Here is an 8,559-nt window from a genome sequence, read left to right as displayed (position 1 = left end):
AAATATAGTGATTGTGCAGAATGGTGCAACCGGCTAGTCAAACCAGGGATAAGACGAATTTTCAAAAACATTGCGTATCACAAGGCCCAAGAGAGACGCGATACAACTGAATTCTATTATACCGTCCTCCGACAGCTACAGGAGAGGAATAATGATGGTGAACAAAATTACGATGAGATTAAGGACATTAAAGACAAACTGTTGAAAGTGCAGCAGCAGACCCTAACACGAATCAACGTGAGACTGAAGGATCACACGGCCCTATCCGATGAAGTTGCCAGTGCCTACCACATCGCACGTGCACGGCGAGAGCAGCAACGCCGGTACATTCATAAAATACAATCGCCTGATGGAAGTGGGATTACGTCACCGGAAGATATACGGAGAGAAATTTCTTCATTCTATCGACAGTTATACGCCAGGGAATCTATTGATATAAAGAAAGTCAATACATTGCTTCAATCCTGTAACGCCGAACTTACCCCGGACAGCAAAGAACTGCTTAGCATGGAAATTACTGATGCTGAAATTCAAGCTATCATAACAAATTTTCCTTCTAATCGCTCTCCAAGAATTGACGGGATCCCCTATGAATTTTACAAACAATACAGGCATATTATTGGCAAGGAATTCTGTGATGTTATCCGCACTATCTTGAACCGTCGTGCCCTATGCAAATCCCAACATGAAGGTATTATAGTTCTCATACCAAAAACGACATTACCTCTTCAGGTGGAGGACTTCCGTCCGGTCACATTGTTATGCAGTGATTATAAAATACTAGCAAGATACACTTGCTTCGCTACGGTATTATACTGAAATTTATAATTGAATGCTTATCGTTTTATATGTAATCCGCCGAAATTCGCGATCTGACTCGTTCTCTAATAGATTACGGCAAATTTCCTCCCATTTTTCAATCTTTCTTTCCAGCAATCGATTTCGTACTTCCCGGGCTTGGTCCGGGTATTCCACCCGGTCAGTTGGGTCCCTAAATCTTTGCCATCTTTTCCTATAAGCATTTTTAATATGGATCAAATCCTTTAGGAGATCCGCCGTGGTGTCTTCGTGGGTGCGTTGGTGGTACTGAACCCGCGGCCGGACTGCATTCTTAGTCATTACCCGTTTAGGACCCGTTTCCAGCGCGGTCCGCACATTTCACGACGGTCCAGAACATTATTATTATTATTATTATTATTATTATTATTATTATTATTATTATTATTATTATTATTAGATGTTCTGGACCCCACAGCAAGATGCAAGACCGCTACTTGGCGGTAAATTACATCTTCTGCCATTGCCATTGTTGACAGTGTGACCAGCAACATTGTCGCGCGTAAGCAAGTGTGCGTGATTTCTGGCGATACGAATGACATACTTCCGTGCATAATTGGCCTTATTATAGGGGTGAACAATTGGACGGTCAATCTCATTCCTATTGTTTATTTCAAATGTGTCTAAATTTTTATTTATATACCAGGAGAATCTACTGTTATCTAAGAACGTTGTCCAAAGGAAAAGATAGCTCTTGAAAACGAACCCAGGAAAGATTAAAAATTGACGGTTTATGATCAGAATAAGTACATCGAAAATCTACAGCCTGTTTCCAGTCATTCGACAGGGTCAGGAATGGAATGAATAAAGCCCCCATCTAGCGGCGACAATAGGAATTGTGCCGGCTGCCGAAGCCTGTCGCACTCCTCTGGGGCAATGATTAATGAATGACAAATGAAATGAAATGATATTGGACAGTGTTGCTGGAATGAATGATAACAGGGAAAACCGGAGTATCTGGAGAAAAACCTGCCCCACCTCCGTTTTGTCCAGCACATGGAGTGAACGGGGTTTGAACCACGGAACCCAGTTGTTAGAGGCCGGCGCGCTGCCGCCTGAGCAACGGAGGCTCCTTATAAGTACATTATGAACAGTAAAATCAATTGGTCTCACCTCCTTTTACACCCCACCGCCGTTAAGTTTATTTCCCCCACCACCCCCCACCCCCCCAAAAAAGAAGGCGTGTTTCTTTATGTTTAAAGGAGATTCCAAACACCAATGTTCACGTCTATTACATTCAGTTTTTAGATATAAGTATCCCCATAAAAAAATTCACTTTATTTTCAATTCCTTTCAGACTCCTCCCTCACCTAAGTGAATTTTCCGGCAAAAAGTACTTGTTACTTTAAAAGTAAAGGATCTTCTAAATACCAATTATCACGACTCTAACTTCTTCTGTTTCTGTTTTTGATTTATGTGTCCTCATGAAAGGAATTCAGCTCCTTTTCACTCCCGCCCCCAAAGATGATTTCCCCCCAAAACGGGTTTTTCTTTGTTTCTAATGGAGATCCGAACACAAATTTTCACGTTTGCAACAACTTTAATTTTTATTTGATGTAACTATTCTCATACAATTAAGACAATTAATTTTTCAATTCTTTCAACCCCCCCCCCCCTTCATTGGATTTTGCGAGAATACGTGTTTCTTTACTTTTAAAGCAGATTCCAAATATCAAACTTCACGTCTGTAACATCTTCATTTTTGAGATATCAGTAGCCTAATTCAAAGAATTCCACACCATTTTCAGTTACCTTTACCACCCCGCTCCCCCAAGTGGTATTTCCGAAAACTAAAAATACACGTTTCTTTGTTTTTAATAGAGATTAAAAAATACCATTTTGCACTTCTGTAACATGTTAAGTTTTTTGAGATATACTGTATAAATTCTCACTTTAAAATTTCACTCACTTTTTAGTTCCCCTTAAGAGGAGTTTCTAAAAACAAATCACCTATCCTTCTTTACATTTACAGGAGATTCCAAATACCACTTTTTACGTCTGTAACAGTTTACGTTCCTCAGATATTCTGTAGATATAGTCTTTCAAAAAATTCACCCCATTTTGTCACTCCTGTTGGATTTTCAAAAAAAAAATGCGTGTTTCTTTATTTTTAAATGAGATCCCATATACAAATTTTCAGTTCTGTAATATCTTCAGTTTCTGAGAAATATGTATCCTCATTAAAGGCATTCAACCTATGATTCACCCTTTTACACCCCTAGTATTGGGTTTTACAGAAAACAAAAAAATACGTGTTCCTTTACGTTTAAAGGAGTTTCTAAATATCAATTTTTACATGTGCCAACTTTTAAAGTTTCGAGATATAGATACACTCGTTTTAAAAATCCACCCCCTATTCACCCCCCAGTATTTGGAATTTCCAAAAGCAAAAAGAATGTTTCTTTATTTTTAAAGGAGATCCCAAAAATCCAATTTTCACGTCTGTAATATCTTCAGTTTCTGAGATATAAGTATCCTCATTAAAGGCACTCAATCTCTTTTTAACCCGTCCTATTGGGGTTTTCGGAAAACAAAAAATACATGTTGCTCTATTTTTAAAGGAGATTCTAAATACCAATTTTTACATCAGTAAACATTTAAAATTTTGATATATAAATACACTCATTTTAAAAATTCACCCCCTATTCACCCCCATTATTTAGATTTTTCAAAAACGAAAAAATAGTTGTTTCTTTATTTTTAAAGTAGATCCCAAATGCCAATTTTCAGGTCTGTAGTATCTTCAGGTTCTAAAATACAATTAACCTCATTAAAGGCATTCAACATATTTTCACATTTTTCCACCCTTCCTATTGGGATTTTCCGAAAACAAAAAATACGTGTTCCTTTATTTTTAAAGGAGATTCTAAATACCAATTTTTACATCTATCAACTTTAAACGTTTTGAGATAAAGATACACTCATTTTAAATATTCGCCCCTTTTCAACCCCTCCCCCCATTAATTATTGGATTTTCCAAAAAAATTGCGCGTTTCTTTATTTTTAAGAGAGACCCCAAACACCTATTTTCAGGTCTGTAATATCTTCAATTTCTGAGATATAACTATCCTCATTAAAGGCATTCAACCCCTTTTTCACCCCTTTTCACCCCTCCTATTGGGATTTTCCGAAAACAAAAAATGCATGTTTCCTTATTTTTAAAGAAGTTTCTAAATACCAATTTTTGCGTCTGTAAACTTTTAAAGTTTTGAGATATAGATACACTCATTTTAAAATTTCACCCCCTTTTCACCCTCCCATTACTTGGATTTTCCAAAAACAAAAAATACGTGTTTCTTTATTTTTAAAATAGATAAAAAGTATCAATTGTCAGGTCTGTGATATCTTCAGTTTCTGAGATATAAGTACCGGTATCCTGACTAAAGGCATTCAACCCATTTTTCACCCTTTTTCATCCCTCCTATTGCGATTTTCTGAAAACAAAAAAATACGTGTTTCCTTATTTTTAAAGAAGTTTCTAAATGCCAATGTTTGCTTCTGTAAACTTTTAAAGTTTTGAGATATAGATACACTCATTTTAAAATTTCAGCCCCTTTTCACCCCCTTAGCGACGGAATATCCAAATATCCTCCCTTAGCGAGCACCTACATCTTAGTATGTATGTATCATCAAAATTTCGTGTCTTTATGTTCAATAGTTTTGGCTCGGCGATGATGAATCAGTCAGTCAGTCAGGACAAGTTATTTTGTATATATAGATTAGCCAGAGTGTTATCCCGTCGTCTGAAGACTGTCCTGCAAGATGTAATTGGAAATGAACAGTGTTGCAGTGTTCCCGGGCGTACCATTCTGACGAATCTGCGAACTCTACGTGATATCCAGTTGAAAGTCCAATCCCAGCCAAGTGAACAACTAAGCTTATTGAACATAGATCTTGATAAAGCATTTGACCGTGTTAGCCATCAATATCTATACATAGTTTGAAAGCATTTTCAATTCCCTGGTATAGTGATTGATTACATTCGAACGATCAATTTCAATTCTATATCCCGCGTACTTGACAACGGATACGTTTCACTTTGATACCGATAGAAAGATCAGTACGACAGGGGTGCCCACTATCCATGCTACTCTTTGTCGTAGGACTGGAGCCATTCATACGGACACTTCAACCACAGCTACAAGGATACAGAATAAATAACTATGAATTTTCATTGTGTGTTTACGCTGATGAAATATCGATGTTAGTTCGATGTGTCAATTATATTGATCGTCTTGCTAAAGCTCTCCGCACCTACAGCGCCGCTTCAGGAGCGAAATCCAATCCCAAAAAGACTACATTACTTCACTTCAGTGGAGGGCCAGGAATCATTCCAAGGAACTGGTTTCGTATGGTTGATGAGGTGAAGATCCTTGGTATTAAATGGAAGAAACGTGTGCTCGATACTTTAGAAACCAACTGGGCTACAGTTATTGCCAACGTTAGGGCTGTGATGGTGAAATTTCGTCAAAGGAATATGAATTTAACTCAGCGGGTTTTGGTAATAAACATTTATGTGCTCTCAAAGGTTTGGTATTTAGCTCAAGTGTTCCCGCTACCCACAAAATTTGAAGGCCAACTCTCAAAATATATTGGTTGGTTCATATGGCAAGGCCACCTATTTCGAGTACAACGAGACCAACTGTATATTCCATATAGGCTCGGTGGGTTAGGACAAATAGCACATGGAATTAAATGACAAGCACTACTTTTTAAAAATGACATATCTGTATTGTTACAGTCGGACACTTTCTCGAACGCACTGTATAAGGTTATCTGGAGATTAGCTGACGGTAACACCAGACCTCTGCCAAAAATATTCCGAGATCATTATCTGAAACTCCAAGAAGTTGTAAATGATCTACCTCCAGGAACGAATGCTACCACCAAGACCATTTACAGTATGATACGCCGGGCAGTGAACTTCACCCCACGGATTGAATCCACAACACTCTACACCCACTGACCTACGGTCTGGGCAAACTTTAGTCGTATGAAACTCTCGTCTCACGCACGTTCTCAAATCTTCCTCTTTCTCAACAATCTGGTACCAACAGCACAACGTCGACACAATATACATCTGGAACACTCGCCATGGTGTACGGTGTGTGGTCAAACGGATACAGCGATACACCGACTAACAACATGCACACATGGAGATGGTGTGTCGCCTCATGAACGTGGCCCTGGGAGACGTCGCCTGTCCGTGACGGCCTTCCCCCAGATCAAACAGCAAGCGATTGTGTGGAAACTAGGACAATACATTACTTACATGTTCGACAGTGTTGATGGTGTTATACTCGGGCTCTCTTGTACCACATGAAGAAAGAGCGGTGGAAACTCAGTGGAAGTGGACAGCTGGAAGATAGGTATGGTCCCTATTTGAACTGTATTGAATTATAACAATGTTTCCTTGTGTGTCCCTTTTGTTATTGTGATCCTCCCAGTTCTTAGGATCAATCGTTTCCTTCGCTGGTATAAGAATACTTCATTTTTATTTTTATCTGACATTATGTGAGAGGATATGTGAAACTGCTTAGAACTATCATCTATATTGGTTCTTTGGTTCACATTTATTACATGTGTTACATGTGTGCAAGGTAAATGTCGAAACAAAATAAACGGCTAAAAAATTAGCTTAGTGAGACGAGGTAATGCTAAAAAAATTGCTTAGTGAGACGAGGTACTGCCATAAATGCCGGTTGTGCGGACGCGCCGATGTTCGAGTCGTGTTCGTGCCGATTTCCTTTTCAGTTAATGTATCAAATTGTACCCAATGTACACCACCACTATGCAATACACAATGTTCTGCCTTACCCTAACAGTTACCTTTATCTAAATATTCAAACATAACATGAACTTCTTACAGACGTAAACGACCACTTTGTTTCGTCCATGGCACAAATAAAGCCAATACGTAGAACATAATAGTGGATACAGTAATCCTCTATCCAAGTCTCTATCCAATACGGTACAAGGAAACACAATACAGTACAGTAGCTAGGCAACACTGGATTGCCCAATATGCTGCTCCTTCTTTATCTGTTTACCCTCCACGGTTGGATTTTCCCTCGGGTTCAGCAAGGGATCCCACCTCTACCGCTTCAAGGGCAGTGTCCTGGAGCTTCAGGACTCTGGGTCGGGGGATACAACTGGGGAGGATGGCCAGTACCTCGCCCAGGCGTCCTTACCTGCTATGCTGAATAGGGGCCTTGCGGGGGGGGGGGATGGGACGATTGGAAGGGATAGACAAGGAAGAGGAAAGGAAGCGGCCGTGGCCTGTAGTTAGGTACCATCCTGGCATTTGCCTGGAGGAGAAGTTGGAAACCACTGTAAACCACTTGCAGGATGGCTGAGGTGGGAATCGAACACACCTCTACTCAGTTTACTTCCCGAGGCTGAGTGGACCCCGTTCCAGTCCTCCTACCACCTTTCAAATTTCGTGGCAGAGCCGAGAATCGAACCCGGGCCTCCGGGGGTGGCAGCTAATCACACTAACCACTACACCACAAAGGTGGACGCCCATTATGCTACGCACAATAATTCCATAGTGTACGTGTGACGTCCAGTTTTATCTTCATAGAGCCGGTACGTACACTTACGAGCAACATTCACTTCACAGCCGATGTTCAAAGCGACCACCTTGCATTTGCAAACACTTCGTCACTCGCTGGAGCATACTTGCCGGACCCTACGCAACACACCTTCATCCACCATTATCGATGCAGCATGCACGCGAGCTATTAGTTCTTGTACATCCATGGGTGGAGTACTATAAACATGTTCCTTTAAGTGTCCCCACAAATAAAAATTAGTGGATTAAGGTCGGAGAACTTGGAGGCCAGAACATTGAACCATCCATTTCCCTGGAAACGCTTCATTTAACCAGTTACGAACAATCATTACAAAGTGTGGCGGTGCACCATCATGCTGAAACCATAGCTGTCGCCGGACACCAAGTGGAACGTTTTCTGAAGCGTCAGGCACTGTCCACAAACGTACGATAGCGGGGCGCATTCAACTTGTCCGGCAATAGGTAAGGGCTTAAAAGCACTCCTTCCACGATTCCAGCCCACAGGTTTATGCCAAAGCATGCCTGAAAGCCACTTTCACGGGTGACATGTGGGTTGTGGTCAGACCAATAAAGGCTGTAGTGATGGTTGAAAATACCTTCCCGAGTGAAGTCACTTCATATCACATTCTTAATAAAATGTTCGTTATCTTCAAGTTGTTGCAAAAGCCATTCACAGAACTGTACTCGTTGAATGTGGTCTTCTGGCCGCTGGTGTTGAGTTAACGTGTTGAGATATGGATGCAGGTTTTCGTCGTGCAACATGTCAACAATCAATGTTTGAGATACCTGGAACTGCCTTGCAATATCACAGGTACTTCGCTGAGGTGATTGGTCAACGGCTTCAAGAATGTCGGCCTGTGTTTGTGGAGTGCGTCTAGTCCTTGGACGACCTCTGTCCACTACTTGTAGACGAAGATTACCGGCTTCCCGTAGGCGTTGCTCAAGGCGAAGAAAAACATTCTTATCGGGATTGTGCCTTTGAGGGTACCGTGCTGCATACTCTCGAGCAGCAGCAGAAGCTTGGTTATCGGATGCATCCAACACTAAAAGCATATCGACGTATTCGCCGTCTGTGTACTACATCAGGAAGTCGCCCTACATGCACTTGACAGGACCAGTTATGGTTGTGCACTGCGTGGTTGGTCCGG

This window comes from Anabrus simplex, chromosome 2 (assembly GCF_040414725.1).
Source record: "Anabrus simplex isolate iqAnaSimp1 chromosome 2, ASM4041472v1, whole genome shotgun sequence".
NCBI lineage: Eukaryota > Metazoa > Arthropoda > Insecta > Orthoptera > Tettigoniidae > Anabrus > Anabrus simplex.
This window is presented reverse-complemented; position numbering follows the sequence as displayed.